This window comes from Nycticebus coucang, chromosome 2 (genome assembly GCF_027406575.1).
Source record: "Nycticebus coucang isolate mNycCou1 chromosome 2, mNycCou1.pri, whole genome shotgun sequence".
Lineage (NCBI taxonomy): Eukaryota > Metazoa > Chordata > Mammalia > Primates > Lorisidae > Nycticebus > Nycticebus coucang.
The window spans coordinates 83,146,073-83,153,685 of record NC_069781.1 but is presented as its reverse complement, the minus strand read 5'-3'; the positions used below and the strand labels follow the sequence as shown (position 1 = coordinate 83,153,685).

Genomic DNA, 7,613 nt, shown 5'->3' with positions numbered 1-7,613 from the left:
ATATATATATATTTTTTTTTTTCTTTTATAGAGACAGAGTCTCACTTTACTGCCCTCGTTAGAGTGCCGTGGCGTCACACGGCTCACAGCAACCTCCAGCTCTTGGGCCTACGTGATTCTCTTGCCTCAGCCTCCCGAGCAGCTGGGACTACAGGCGCCCACCACAACGCCCGGCTATTTTTTGTTGTCGCAGTTTGGCCGGGGCTGGGTTTGAACCCACCACCCTCGGCATATGGGGCCGGTGCCCTACTCACTGAGCCACAGGCGCCGCCCTGGAATATATTCTTAAAACATAATGGAAACTCACTATTGAAGCAATGTAAGATTGGCATTTTAAAAAATTAGTATTATTCTTCAACTGTCTTCAATGGAAACAAAAAAATGACCATTTTCCTTCCTTTTCATATTACTTCCTTTATTTTTTCTACACTCCTTTCTTCCTAATTTTTACTTTAATTAAAGGGAAATATTTAAAATCTGAACATAAACCAACTGAGCCATTCTATTACCAAGCTTTATAACTTTTATTTCATCTGGTTGGAGATCCACCCAAAACTCGATAAAATGAAGGCATGGAAGAACATCGCATGAAAAAAGTACAGGCTTTGGTTTTAGATGCATCTTTATTCAAATACATCTCTTCCTTGTTATCTACTGTGATACTGGACTAGTCAACCTTAGCTTCAACATGTACAGAAGAAAGAAAATAATGGCTAACTAATGGAATGGTTATGAAAATTAAGCTAGATGAGAAATGTAAGTAAAAAGTACTTACCTGGCAGGGAAGATGCCATGATCACGAAGGTGGTTTTCCCAGGGCGAGGCTGATCCATTGCACCCCGGATGTGCTGACCCCTGCGATTTCCCCAAATGTGGGAAACTCGACTGCATAATTTGTGGTAGTGGACTGCATTTGCGCTTTCCCCTTTAAAAAAAAAAAAAAGGGAGAGAGAGAGAAATGCAAGTAATGTGCCTGAAACAGTGGCTTTCAGATGGTAGTCACAATAAACACGGACCCATGGTTATTAGCTAATCTCTCAAATATTTTAACAATCATTATTGAGCCTCCTCTCTAATCATTCTCTCCAGTAACTAATGAAAAACAGTGGGGGGTGGGGGAAGACATACGGCAGTAGGAGGGAAGGCTTGAGGTGGGATCTCACCTAATGGGCTCATTGTGAGGGTTATAACACACCCCCACAGTGAGGGGCTCTTCTACAAATGGAACTTTACCCTGGAAATGAGAACAATGTAATCTAAATATTGTACCCTCATATCAATTTGAATAAAGTTAAAAGAAAAACAGTAAGCTTTTCTTTATAGAAAAATCATCTCACATTTCAAAAAGAAAATTGGCATTTTCTCTGTAACAATGACAATTATTCCTTATCCATTTTATTTGTATAGCCGAAGAAGTATACAATAATTGAATCTATTTCAACAATTGAAACAGATGAAGAGAAATGAAGAAACTCTGCCTTTACTTAGATTGACAATAGTTGAAAATGAGATTTCAAAGAGGATTAATGCTATAAACAGAGTGAATTAGGAGATTGAACTGCAAAAGATCCTGAAAGGCAAGACAAAGTTACATGAAGATAGCATCTAAGAAAAGTATGATGAGGGCGGCGCCTGTGGCTCAAGGAGTAGGGCGCCGGTCCCATATGCCGGAGGTGGCAGGTTCAAACCTAGCCCCAGCCAAAAAAAAAAGAAAAGTATGATGAAATTCAGGCAAGGTGTTCTAAAGTGTTGGCAAAATGAGGCCAGGTGTGGTGGCTCACGCCTGTAATTCCAGCACTTTGGGTGGCCAAAGCAGGCCTTTTGCCTGAGCTCATGAGTTTGATACCAGCCTGGGCAAGAGGGAGACCTTCATCTCTAAAAATAGCCGAGCATTGTGGCAGGCACTTATAGTCCAAGCTACTTGGGAGGCTGAGGTGAGAGATTCAGTTGAGCCCAAGAGTTTCAGTTACTGTGAGCTATGATGCCGTGGCACTCTACCAATGGTGACAAAGTAAGACTTTGTCTTTTTTTTTTTTTTTTGTAGAGACAGAGTCTCACTTTATGGCCCTCGGTAGAGTGCCATGGCATCACACAGCTCACAGCAACTTCCAACTCCCGGGCTTAAGGGATTCTCTTGCCTCAGCCTCCCAAGTAGCTAGGACTACAGGTGCCTGCCACAACACCCAGCTATTTTTTGTTTTGCAGTTCAGCCGGGGCCGGCGCCTTACCGACTGAGCCACAGACGCCGCCCGACTTTGTCTTTTTTTTTTTTTTGAGACAGACTTTCAAGCTATTGCCCTGGGTAGAGTGCCACAGCATCATAGCTCACAGCAACCTCCAACTCTTGTTTTCCTATTTTTAGTAAGACGGAGTCTCGCTTTTGCTGGGGCTGGTCTTGAACTGATGGGCTCAAGCTATCCACCTGCCTCAGCCTCCCAGAGTGCTAGGATTACAGGCCTGACCCACCACACGCCACCAAGACTCTGTCTTAAAAAACAAAAAAGTATTGGCAAAATGGAAGGTGCCACTCAACCAACTCCCAGGAATCATTTACCCTTAGTGGTAATTATGGAGAGAAAAATCCTTTCAGGAGATTGCCTATGAAGGTAAGTTCAGGGTGGCTCCTGTAGCTCAAGCAGCTAAGGTGCCAGCCACATACATCAGAGGTGATGGGTTCAAATCTGGCCCAGGCCTGCCACACAATGACAACTACAACCAAGAAACAGCCCAGCATTGTGGCAGGCACCTATAGTCCCCAATACTCGGGAGGCTGAGGCAAGAGAATCACTTAAGCCCAGGAGTTGGAGGTAGCTATGAGCTGTGACATCACAGCACTCTACCCAGGCTGATAGCTCTTTCTCAAAAAAAGGGGGAAAGTTCAAAAAAGGCACTAAAAAATAATGTGATGAATGCTATCAAAGACAATGATCAGGAGTAATCAGAGTAATATTAAGACTTTACAATTTCACAACGACTTTTTGTGCCCGTCACCTCTGTTTCTCAGAGCAGCCCTGAAGGAGAGGAACATTTTCATGCATCATCATTATTTTATAAACATGGAATGAAGCTCAGGTGCAGTTAAGTGACTTGCCCCAGCTAGTAAAAATGAAAGGCAGGATTTGAGCATGGATCTTGCAATTCTAATTCATAATCCTACTAACCTACTCTAAAGGCACATCAAATATGATTGTTTCACTGAGGATTACTGATTTATGCCAATTTTAAGCTAGAAAACAAACCATCTTTCTGAATATGTTTAACTGAATAATTTAGCAGCATGTTTAGCTTTAATTATAGACCCTGTCTTTCGGATCTCATCTCCAGGCTCTAGCTGTTTCCTATGTCAATATACTCAGTTTCTGAGGGATATACATGTTCCAGAAGATAATTCAGGCAAAGATGTCCATGTTAATATTAACTAGGCCTTAACGTCAAACCCATATTGTGTTTCCTACCCTGGTGACCTCAGGCAGGCTGTTTCTTCACTTCTGGCTAAATAAGTCTTAGTAGTATAAAAGCAAACTGAAGATAATAGGCTTAATTATTGCACTCAAAAATCACATGGAATTTGCTGGTAATCTTGCAGCAAATTAAAAAAATAAATGGAGCTGTAACGTATACATTAAACTATGTATTCAGTAAAATTCACAAATCTTAAGTGTATAGTTTGATGAAATACTACACAAATATACACCATGTAGCCACCACCATCAAGACAGAACATTCCTGATACCTGCAGGACATTATTAGAGCACCTATGAAAATAAACTTTTCTAAACTGTCTGATGGGTAGGAGGAAGGCCTTTGTCTATGGGACTTAACTGGGCAAGTGCATAAAAGGAATAATTTTTAAATGTTAGGAATCCTTAGATATTCAGAAGGAGATGCTAAGCCGAGTCCAGGTGAGTCAAGCTGCGCTACATAGCACAGTTCTGGGATGCCCCCTACAATACTTTCACTTCCGCCCTTTCCTCCTCCCACAATCCCACGCTCTCTTTCTTTCCAACTTGGGCCCTGCAGAATGGCTCCTGCAAAGAAGGGTGGCAGAAGGGCTGGTCTGCCATTAAGGAGGTGGTGATTGGACAATACACTATCGATATTCACCAGCGCATCCCTGGAGTGGGCTTCAAGAAGCATGCCCCTGGGGCACTCGAAGAGATCTGGAAATTTGCCATGAAAGAGATGGGAACTCGGATGTGCGCATTGATACCAGGCTTAACAAAGCTGTCTGGACCAAAGGCATAAGGAATGTCCCATACCGTAGCCGTGTGGTTATCCAGAAAACGCAATGAAGATGAAGATTCACCAAACAAGCTCTATACTTTGGTTACCTATGTACCTGTTACTACTTTCAAAAATCTACAGACAGTCAACTGGATGAGAACTAACTGGTGATTGTCAGACATATCAAATAAAATTATAAAAAAAAAAATACTTGCACTTCAGAGGCTCTCTCGCCCTTTACCTCCCAGGAGCCCCTCCTCTCGGCCCCTGTAAGTCCAACCAGCCCTACCCCTGGAGCTCTGGGATTAGATCATTCAAACTTGTCCTAAGCCAATAAGCATGCTGGATTCTGCAGCCCACCCCTCGCCCCGACCAAGGCCTAGGGACAGGCACACTGCAGTGCCGGGAGGCTTTTGCTGAGAGCTTTGGGGCAGTGTCAGGTCCACTCTTGCCATCTGAATGCTAAGAGATAGGAAGAGTTAGTGCAGTCTGCTTGCAGCAATAAGCAAAAGGCACTGAGAGGTGGTAGGTGTCAGAGATACCGGAGTTAACACATGGAAAGCTGAGCTGCTGACATGGTAGAGGTCCCCTCTCCACCCTTCCAGGAACAAGAGCTGGCCCTTGACTTTTAAGTTATAAGACGCAGTACATGGTCTTGCATAAATCAGTTTCAATCAAGTCTCTGTCACTTGCAGTCAAAATCACCTAATGAATCTCTGAGAGGGCTAAATTATTCCGTATAAGTGAATTAAAAGAATATTTTCTTCTCTTAAAAGAGAGTGAACAAAACAGAGGAGAAAATGAGGAAGGTGTGTCAAGCCCTAATCATAGCAGAAAAGGTTAGAAAGACTTGTTTGTTAAGAAGTAGGCTGATGAAAATTGTATTCACTTTTTATTTTATTTATTTATTTTTTTTTGAGTCAGAGTCTCAAGCTGTTGCCCTGGGTAGAGTGTGGTGACGTTATAGCTCACAGCAGCCTCCAACTCTTGGGCTCAGGCGATCCTCTTGCCTCAGTTTTTTAATTTTTACTAGGGACAGGGTCTCAATTTTTTCTCAGGCTGGTCTTGAACTCATGAGCTCAAGCTATCCACCCACCTCGGACTCCCAGAGTGCTAGGATTACAGGCATGAGCCACCACACCTGGCCTTTTCCCTCTCTCCTCCCCCACTTTTTTTTTTTTTTTTGGCATCATAGCTCACAGCACCCTCAAACTCTTGGGCTTAAGTGAATCTCTTGCCTCAGCCTCCCAAGTAGCTGGGACTACAGGCGCCCACCACAACGCCCAGCTATTTTTTTGTTGCAGTTGTCATTGTTGTTTTGCAGACCAGGTCCTGTTGGAACCTGCCAGCCTCAGTGTATGTGGCCAGCACCTAACCACTGAACAACAGGTGCCAAGCCAATTTTTCTATTTTTAGTAGAGACAGGGTCTCACTTTTGCTCAGGCTGCTTTGGAACCCCTGAGTTCAAGCAATCCAACTGCCCGGACCTCCCAGAGTGCTAGGATTATAGTTATGAGCCACCATGTCCAGCTTGTTTTTCACATTTTATGTAAAATAACTTTCACCTTCCCCAAACTCTAGCAAAGTTGACTACATACAAGAATGCCCTTCAGAAAAAAAGGCTATTGATACAAGATTCCACCACTCAAAGCTAGACAGGGAGCCCCCCATTCTCTAGGCCCAGGTGAGCTCAGAGGTCAGACACCCATTTCCAGGCACATGCAGATTGCCTTTTTGGGGATACACCCTCTGGGCTCTGATAAGATAATGAATAAAGCAACCTGTGATGGTTTTTTTGGGTGGTTCCAACTTGGGTAGGAGCACACACCCTAATCCCTTCTCAGGGACAAAGACTGTAAAGGACCTGATACCCTCACCCAGTGGAGGAGGAACTACATTCATTCATTTGTTACCAAGTGCCAGCCATGTGGAATCCTCTAGACTTACAACCCCCTAGATAAAAGAGTCCGTGTGGAGACTCCTGAGGGAGTTCTTCAGTTCTTTTCCCCCTTCCAGAAGCTCTGGTGCTTTTCTGGATTCCTTTCTAACTTCTAATAAAACTCCTATATTACCACTGATCTGTGGTCCAGGGGTTCATTCTTCAAATCCCTGAGACCAAGGACCTACTGTAGAGTGAAATTCCAGTATCACTATGATTAAAGATAAAAAAAAAAAAAAAAGAAATTTTTGTATGAGAGTGTGTGTGAGGGCGAGAGTAGAGAGCAAGAGAGGAAGTGGGAGGAGAAGGAAAAAGGAAAAGGAAAAGGGAGGGAAGAAGGGAAGACCAGGTTAGCCATGGTACTAAATAAAGAACACAAGAGGCAATGAGAAGATTATCCCTGAACTCAACAAATTCGGTGAAATAGGAGCTTGGAGCCAGATCAGCCCGGGGGAATGCAAGCCCTCTGGCAATATGTAGAATTGTTGAGAAATGCCTTGGAGTCATGGAATGGAGATTTGAGTCTATCTCCTCTAGATCTTAAGGGGCAGGGTGACCCTGACTAACTACAGCTCACATTATTCCTAAATTTATTTATTTGACAATAATATTACTAGACAGTAAGTTTTCTCAACCAGTTCTAACTTGATTGATTAAACAGGAACCAAAACGGCAAACAAATAAAAATCTAAATAGAAAGTAAAAAGGCATAACTGCAAAACATTTTTTTGTAGTTTTCTTTTTCTTTCTCTCCCTCTCCTTCCTTCCTTTCTTTCTTCCTTCCTTCATTTCTTTTCTTTCTCTCTTTTTTTTTTTTTTTGACAGAGTCTCACTCTGTCAGCCAGGCTGGAGTGCAGTGGCACATTCATAGCTTACTGTAAGACCTGGGCTCAAGCAACCCTCCTGCCTCAGCCTCCCAGGTAGTTGGGACTATAGATAGCAGGCTAATTTTTAAAAAATATATATTTTTGTAGAGACGGTGGTCTTGCTATGGTACCCAACCTAGTCTTGAACTCCTGGCAATCCCCTACCTTGACCTCGTAAGCACTGATTATAGGCATGAGCTGATGTTTTTGTAAAAACTCTAGAAATAAGGAACCAAACAACTCTTTTTCTTTACTGATTTGTAAGAAGTCAGCTTCCCAAACCCCAAACTTACCCAAAGGAAAACAAAATGCACGCACTTCCCGGTGTGTGGTGTAGCTGCCAGGCAGGTGGGCCTACAGGAACTCAACTCACTCAGCTTCTCTGAAGTTACCAGTCAGCCCCAAATTAGACAATTACCACTTAATGTGAAAAACATGTGCGTTCTCTACTCCCTCCACTCTACCCCACCTTGGAACTTTCTCCATTCAGTTAACATTTATTACATTCTAACTGCACTAGCTGTTTGGTGGGATATAAAGTAGGCAGGATGTATGTGCTCAGAAATTTTTATGAGGAATAAAGG

General features: G+C 43.0%; 1 non-coding gene across 1 annotated transcript; it reads left to right on the top strand.

The window, feature by feature from the left end:
* The first annotated feature begins 767 nt into the window (after positions 1–767).
* Positions 768–925, top strand: LOC128580203 (U1 spliceosomal RNA). Its single transcript, XR_008378534.1, has one exon. It is a non-coding gene; the product is annotated as a U1 spliceosomal RNA (small nuclear RNA).
* Positions 926–7,613: the final 6,688 nt, after the last annotated feature.